The sequence below is a fragment of the Adiantum capillus-veneris genome, chromosome 19 (assembly GCF_014529385.1).
Source record: "Adiantum capillus-veneris isolate H3 chromosome 19, ASM1452938v2, whole genome shotgun sequence".
Lineage (NCBI taxonomy): Eukaryota > Viridiplantae > Streptophyta > Polypodiopsida > Polypodiales > Pteridaceae > Adiantum > Adiantum capillus-veneris.
Window position 1 is genome coordinate 93526943 of NC_140949.1, and position 6989 is coordinate 93533931.

Genomic DNA, 6989 nt, shown 5'->3' on the forward strand with positions numbered 1-6989 from the left:
TCCTAACCTCCTCAAGTAACCTCCTCAACCACTAGTATAAATTGTTGGGGTATAAAGCCCAATGTGGTCGCCCAGGTAAGTGGGCGGGCCGCGAGGTATGTACACATATTCTTTTGTAAAAACCTAATAAGAACTCACTATGCTCTACACATTACAGTAGAGCGAGTTCACCATATCGTCGTGCTCTTCTTCTCGCACTCTCTCTCGCGTCGCACTTCCGCTCGTACTCCTTCAACTGGTATCAGAGCTCAGATCGAGGCTCGGGGCAGCACTGCAGGAGGCTAGAGTCACCAACTCAGATTGGAGTGAAATTCGACAGGCGAAGACACGGCCCCAAATCTCGTGGGCCAGCCCGAAGGACGCGGTGTTGTCAGAATTTCATTCTGAGGTCATTTCGGCCACCGTTCGGCTTCAACAAACGTCTGCGCAGGCCATTTTCAACTACGTGGTCTCGACGGGTGCAGATCCGACTCTACAAATTTGGGGTTTTCGGCCTACGACTGCAGGTGCTGAGGATATCGACACTCCAGAGTGCTGATTTGTGGTTGTCTACACATCGAAGGACGGCTCACAGTTCTTGGAGGCGTGTCACATACGACACGGGCGCATCTACACACAGACTGTAGGCGACATCCACTAGTTCATCAGGTAGCTTGTGTTTGCTGCTTGATATTCCAGATTTCATCCTGACATTGCAGGTACTTCCACATGGGATGTATTGTCAGAGATGATGTATGTCTATTGAGGGTTTGCTGGCTGTGAGTCACGCAGCAAACAACCGTCGCAGCGGTTACAACATACAGTGGGAAATTTGTGGATGTATGGCTTTGTGGGAAGTCTATGTATTGTCAGATTTAGTGCAGCCTTTGTTGAGGGTTGAGTGAGGTTTTATTGAGTTGGGGGATTCTCGAATGTTGAGATCCTTTCGGTGATACAGGTCTTGGAGCGATCCCTCGAGCACCCTGAGATAGGCAGCTAGGATGTATTGACTATGAGTTAGACAATTGGGATTGCATCTTTGCTTTACTGCCGTTGAGGCATTGTCACAGTCTATGCTTACATGACAGTGACAGGACAGTCAGAGACAGTACAGGTGTAGGACAGGTTTACCCACAGCTTACAGTGTCAGAGAGACAATGTTTTTGAGCTGTTTTTTGGTCTATTTTTAGTACACCAGAGCCATTTTACAAAGGAGACTCTGCTGAAATTTATGCAGAATCTGAAGCTTTCTTGGTTCATTTGACAGGTTGATATTGGTTCAGAGGTCAGTTTACAGGGGAAACTCTGCAGAATTTTTCCCAGGAAAGTAAACTACTATGAAGCGTAGCTATGGCTGGATCACATGACACTGCTCTTTACAATATCAAGAAGCTGAATGGAACCAATTTCCCATTGTGGAAGCAGCAGATTTGGCACGTGTTGGTACAAAAGAAGTAGATAAAACCTATAAAGCTCAAGGGGATAAAACCAGAAGATATGGACGAAGATGAATGGAGCGAAATGGATGAATTGGCACTTTCTACCATTATGCTGACTTTGGCAGAAAGCGTTTACTTCAATGTAGCAGACGAGATGTCGGCTTATCAAGCATGGTTAAAGCTGAGTGATCTTTATGAGAAGCAGAGTGCAGCTTCACAGGTATATTGGCTTAAGAAGCTTGTTGACTTGAAGATGAAAGAAGGGACACCTATGTCCAATCATCTGAATGAATTCAACACAATCTATAGTCAATTGTCAGCTCAAGGTGTCAAGTTTGATGAACCTGTTAGAGCTATGTTCCTGTTGATCACATTGCCGGAAAGTTGGGACACTTTTTGCACAGCTTTGAGTAATTCTGCACCTCCAGATGGTTTGAACATAGCAGGTGTAGAAGGAAGTCTGCTTACTGAAGAAACCAATAGAAAGACAATGGACAAAGACAAAGGAACAACCTTAGTTGTCAGGGGAAGGACCAAAGAAAAGTACAAAGGTGGAAAGAGGAATCAGTCTCGTAGCAAGTCCCGCAGTGCTAAAGGCAAGAGTGACATAGAATGCTACCATTGTGGCAAGAAGGGTCACATGAAAAGAGACTGCAGAGAATGGAAAGCAGAAAAAGGCAAAGAGAAAGCTGAAGACCATGGTGAGAAGAACAAGTCCTTAGTGAAGATTCAAGAAATAAATGTGACAAACACTGTTGCAGAGGATGACAGTCTAGTGTCAGGAGACATCTACTTCTTGAAGAATACAATGGACTCAGCTCTTCTTACAGCATCTGATGGAAATGCACTGAGTGACTGGATTATAGACTCAGGGGCATCACTTCATGTGTCTCCAAACAAGGAGTGGTTTACTTCTTATGTGACCACTAAAGATCATGTTCGGCTAGGCAATGGGCAGACATGTGAGATCTTAGGTGTTGGAGATGTTCAATTGAAGTTTCAGAATGGCTCTTCTTTCACGCTGAAGAATGTGAGACATGTTCCCGCAATTACAAAGAGCTTGATCAACATAGGTTTACTTGATGATGCTGGCTACGTCACCACTTTTGGACAGAACATGTGGAAGATATCCAAGGGTTCTATGACAGTAGCACATGGAGTAAAGTCTGGAGGACTTTACATGATTTATGTATCAAATGTCTCTAAAAATGTAATCAATGTAACCGAGCAGCCGAACGTTTCTTTGTGGCATTGCCGGTTAGGACATATGTCCAAGAAGGGAATGGAAATCTTGTCTCGTTCTGGTTATTTGCTTGGCTTTTCATTTAATGATTTTGAATTCTGTGAACATTGTCTGTATGGTAAGCAAACACAACAGCCACATAAGCATAGAAGCAGTAGAAGAGATACACAGTTGGCACTTGTTCATAGTGATTTGTGTGGACCTATGCCTAACCTATCTCTAGGGGGAGCTTCTTACTTTATGACATTTATAGATGATTACTCGAGGAAAGTATGGGTTTACTTTCTCAAGCACAAGGATGAAGCGTTTAGTGTTTTCAAAATGTTTGTGACACTTGTGGAGAATCAGAGTGGCAAGAAGCTTAAATGCTTACGCACTGACAATGGTGGAGAGTATGTTTCAAAGGCTTTTCAGGACTTTTGTGAGTCAAAAGGTATAAAACGTGAACTTACTGCTCCTTACAATCCTCCTCAAAATGGTGTTGCTGAGAGGATGAATATGACCATACAAGAGAAGGTCAGAAGTATGTTGTCTAATGCACAGCTGCCAAATGGGTTTTGGGCTGAAGCTGTATCAACAGCTGTTCATCTTGTAAATAGATCTCCTAGCAAGGTTTTGCAGAAGGATTCAGTGCCAGAGATGGTATGGTCAGGCAAAATGCCCTCATACAAGCATCTCAGAGTCTTTGGCTGTGAGGCATATACTCACGTTCCAAAGGAATTTAGGAACAAACTTGAGCCAAAGAGTAGAAAGTGCATCTTTCTAGGCTATGGTAATTCTGGTGAGATGGGGTACAGACTTTGGGATCCCGAATCCAGAAAGGTTGTCCGCAGCAATGATGTTCACTTTAATGAATCCAAATATCATTCTAAACTAGAGAGGGTTGAGGAGATTAGAAGAGTTGTCTTCGAAGAAGATGGACTTGCATGTGCAAGACAAAATGTCAGGGCTCAAGAGGAGCAAGGACAGGATAGAGTGGAACCACAGGTTGTGGCTGAGCCTGAGCCACCTATTGTGCGTATATCTGGACGTGTCACGCGACCTCCTGATAGGTTTGTTCCATCTATGAACTATGTCATGTTGACTGATTGCAATGAGCCTTCATGTTACAAGGAAGCAGTGCAAATGAAGGACTCCGGGAATTGGCAATTGGCCATGCAGTCAGAGATGACAGCTCTGCATAAAAACAAGAAATGGAAGCTAGTTAAATTACCACAGGGCAAAAAGGCTCTACCTTGTAAATGGGTTTACAGGTATAAGATCACCGCTCATGATAGTCAGCCAAAGTACAAAGCAAGGCTTGTTGCCAAGGGCTTTAAGCAAGAACAAGGCATTGACTTTGATGAAGTCTTCTCTCCGGTGGTCAAGATGACTACATTGAGATGCTTTCTTGCATTGGTTGCCATATTAGATTTGGTGTTGCACCAAATGGATGTCAAGACAGCGTTCTTGCATGGTGATTTAGATGTGGAAATTTACATGCAGCAGCCAGAAGGGTTTGTTGAGAAAGGCAAGGAAGATTGGGTATGCCAGTTGTTAAAGAGTCTTTATGGCTTAAAACAATCACCGAGGGCATGGTACCATAAATTCCACAAGTTTATGATTTGTCAAGGCTACAAACGTAGTGAGTTCGATCACTGTCTATATACAAAGAAGGCTAAGGATGGTAGTTGGCTGATCCTTATTTTGTATGTGGATGACATGTTGATTGCTGGCAAGCACTTGGAAGAAATTTCAGCTTTGAAGTCAAAGATGGAAAAATCGTTTGACATGAAAGACATGGGTGAGGCAAGTCATATACTTGGTATGCGCATTGAGAGAGACAGATCAAAGAAGTTGATTTGGTTATCTCAAACAGAGTATATTGACAAGGTTTTGCAACGTTTCAATATGGAGAAGGGAAAGGCATTGAGTGTTCCATTGCCACCATTATATGTGAAACTTAGCAAACAAGATTGTCCTGTGTCTGAGGAAGAACAGGCTGAAATGGATAAGATTCCATATGCGTCTGCAGTGGGTAGTTTGATGTATGCAATGATTGCTACTCGCCCAGACATTGCATTTGCAGTGGGAGTAGTAAGTCGATACATGTCAAACCCATGCAAGAAACATTGGGAGGCAGTGAAAGGAATATTAAGGCACTGAGTGTTCCATTGCCACCATATGTGAAACTTAGCAAACAAGATTGTCCTGTGTCTGAGGAAGAACAGACTGAAATGGATAAGATTCCATATGCGTCTGCAGTGGGTAGTTTGATGTATGCAATGATTGCTACTCGCCCAGACATTGCATTTGCAGTGGGAGTAGTAAGTCGATACATGTCAAACCCAGGCAAGAAACATTGGGAGACAGTGAAAGGAATATTGAGATACCTGAAAGCTACAAAGAGTATGCGTATATGCTATGGGAGTCAGGAGCTAAGTGTAAAGGGTTTTACAGACTCAGATTATGCAGGTGACTTAGACAACCGAAGGTCTACGTCAGGGTATGTCTTTACATTGGCTGGTGAAGCAGTATCATGGCGTTCTAGATTACAAGATTGTGTTACTCAGTCTACTATAGAGGCTGAATATGTTGCAGCATCAGAGGCATGTAAAGAATCAATTTGGTTTAATCGACTAGTAACAGATTTGAGAATCAAAGAAGAGATGCCTGTGTTATATTGTGATAGTCAAAGTGCTATACAATTGGCTCGCAATCTAGTTTATCACTCAAAGACAAAGCATGTGGATGTGAAGTATCATTTCATCAGGGAAATGATTGAGGATAAGCAACTTCAGCTTGTCAAAGTTCACACCACAGAAAATCCTGCTGATCTACTTACAAAAGGACTTCCCTCAGAGAGCTTTGCGCATTTTCGTAAGCAGTTAGGTGTAGGGTAGTACATCACTTCTCTACATCTCTTGTATATTAGCTTGTATAGTAGCTTATCTCACACTTAAAGTACCACATTGGACTTTAAGTGGGAGGTTGTTGGGGTATAAAGCCCGATGTGGTCGCCCAGGTAAGTGGGCGGGCCGCCAGGTATGTACACATATTCTTTTGTAAAAACCTAATAAGAACTCACTATGCTCTACACATTACAGTAGAGCGAGTTCACCATATTGTCGTGCTCTTCTTCTCGCACTCTCTCTCGCGTCGCACTTCCGCTGATCGTACTCCTTCATAAATAGGGGTCCTTAGCCACAAGCCCCTCGGTCTTGCCAACACCAGTTGTGAGGCTCCTATGAGGAAATCCCTCTTCTAGTTCTTGTGTTATGTTCAAGCCTTGTCTTGTACTCAAGTCATGTAATCCAAGTCTTGTATCTAGCTCTTATAATAAAGTATTTAAGTCTTGTAATCAAGATTAAGCTTATCATCAAGTCCCAAGTTCTTGACATTGTGAGCACCTCCACTTGCTCTCTTCTAGCTCTATACGTGCTCATAACACCAACTACCACTCTCTCCACTCGCCCACACCTCCTTGATCATCTTGCTCAAGGAAGCCACCATAGCCATGGCTTCTTCAGCTCCCTGTTTTGGCTTCAGCCTGGCACATTTGCGTGATAGGCGGCTCGATTACTTCTTCCGTAGCTGCATCTTGCAATACTTATGTTTCCAGGTCGACCCAACAACAACCATGGCGTGCTGGTGCAAGCCCTCTGCAGCTGAAACGTTAGCAGACCAGAATAAGCCTGCCATTGTTCTAATACATGGCTTTGCTACCAGTGCCTTATGGCAATGATGTGAACAGGAGGTGTGAAGCCACTATGGAGGAACTTCCGAGTTTTTGTCCCTGACCTCATCTTCGTTTCTGAGATATTTCATGCTGAGATGATCGCGAAGGCCATAGAAACCATGAATGTACCTTCGGATAGTATCATAGGCCGCACAAGCTACGGTGGGTTTGTAGCTTTCCGTCTTGCACATCTCTTCCCACAAAGCGAGTCCAGAAAGTTGTCATTGCGAACTCAGGATGTGCATGCCATGCCAAGATGATCAGGAACTTTTTAGAGAGGACAAAAGTAAAAGTGTTAGAAGATTTGCTCTTGCCGCAGTGGGTAGCAGCATTTCGAATTTTGTTGTGCTGATCATAAAACAGTGGGACTCTGAACCATAGCCAGCCTCACCAACCTGCTCATGGAGCTGATTTGTCCTCGACCTCTCGCGGCCCCCAATCCCCCATTAATCAGCCCGATTTGCTCTGCTCAGCCCCTCCCCTCCCAACTTTCGTAGCAGAACTACAGTCGACCACATCTACCTTGCTCGTGGCCCTTGATCCCTTGAACAGCAAGCGTGCTCTCTCTCTTATGGTGCGCACATGCACCGTTCACCTCTGCGTTCGGCCA

At 43.9% G+C, this 6989-nt stretch overlaps 1 pseudogene; it reads left to right on the forward strand.

Annotated features, from left to right (window-relative positions):
• Nucleotides 1-6157: 6157 nt before the first annotated feature.
• On the forward strand, nt 6158-6731 carry LOC147434481 (uncharacterized; annotated as a pseudogene).
• Nucleotides 6732-6989: the final 258 nt, after the last annotated feature.